General features: G+C 62.3%; 1 non-coding gene across 1 annotated transcript; it reads right to left on the bottom strand.

Moving 5' to 3' along the window:
• Positions 1 to 521: 521 nt before the first annotated feature.
• On the bottom strand, positions 522 to 640 carry LOC113409536. The gene has a single exon (XR_003370551.1). It is a non-coding gene; the product is annotated as a 5S ribosomal RNA (ribosomal RNA).
• Positions 641 to 1,188: the final 548 nt, after the last annotated feature.

Consider the following 1,188-nt stretch of genomic DNA (forward strand, 5'->3'; position numbering starts at 1 on the left):
ACTTACTGGCCCCGAGCCGAGGCAGGGACTGCTCCCGGCCCGCAGGCAGCCTTCCCGGGCCACCTTAGGGCAGCAGCTGCCTCTCTCTCCTCCCACGTTTAAAGGGCCAGCTGCCAAGGAGGCGTGCTGCCAAAGGGCTTCCCTAAAGTAGCCCCCCCCAAAGGCCCGGGCTGCGCCTTGCGGCTTTCCTTTCTCCCAGCCTCCCGCTCCCAGCGGCGGAGCTGAAGCGGCCGGCAGGGAGCGCGAGCGCAGGCAGGCCTTGGGGCGCCTGCCGCCGCTGCGGCCAGCTGGCCTCCCACCCACACCTGCTGCCAACGGGGGGCAAGAGCACCGGCTGGTAAAAAAAAGAAACGCGCCACGGGGCCGGGTGCCCAAAGCCCTCGCCCTCGGCAGCGGTGGGCGAGGCGGCTAGGGCCTGGGAGACCTTAGCGGAAGCAAGCCAGGACTCGGCGGCAAAAGCGCGTGCCCGAGGGAGACCTGCAGGCGGGGAGCGGCAGGGAGCGTGGCGAGGGCAGGCAAAAAGCCTACAGCACCCAGTATTCCCAGGAGGTCTCCCATCCAAGTACTAACCAGGCCCGACCCTGCTTAGCTTCCGAGATCAGAGGAGATTGGGTGTGTTCAGGGTGGTATGGCCATAGACGCTGTTGCCTGCCGCTTTGCCTGCCTTTAAGCAAGCCCGCAGACGAGCCCGGCTTGCTCCGTTCTGCCGATTCCCTCCTCCCCCCCGGCGCACAGGGCCGGCTCTAGGTTTTTTGCCGCCCCAAGCAAAAACAAAAAACAAAAACCTCCGGGAGCGCAACTGCCGAAACAAAAAAAAAAAAGTGGTGTCCGGAATGCCACCCCTGAAATTGTGCCGCCCCAAGCACGTGCTTGGTTTGCTGGTGCCTAGAGCAGGCCCTGGCAAAGAGACTGAGAAGAAGAAACTAGGAAGAGGGACAGGAAGACTTGGCCAAGGAGCTGGGAATGGGGAGACGGACATTGGATGAGGATCCCAGGGAAGGAGACTACGGGCATGTCTACAGTACTAAGTTAGGTTAGTTTACAGCCACTGCAGTAACTACTGCAGTGGCTGATGTCCACACTACCCTCCTTCTGTTGGTGGTGTGAGTCCACACCAGGAGCACTTCCACCGACTGAAGAAGGGCAGTGTGTGGGGCTGAGAGCCAGGGCTTCTCAGCTCTGCACTGC

This window comes from Terrapene carolina, unplaced genomic scaffold, assembly GCF_002925995.2.
Source record: "Terrapene carolina triunguis isolate 2854851 unplaced genomic scaffold, T_m_triunguis-2.0 Scaffold33723, whole genome shotgun sequence".
In the NCBI taxonomy this organism is placed as follows: Eukaryota; Metazoa; Chordata; order Testudines; family Emydidae; genus Terrapene; species Terrapene triunguis.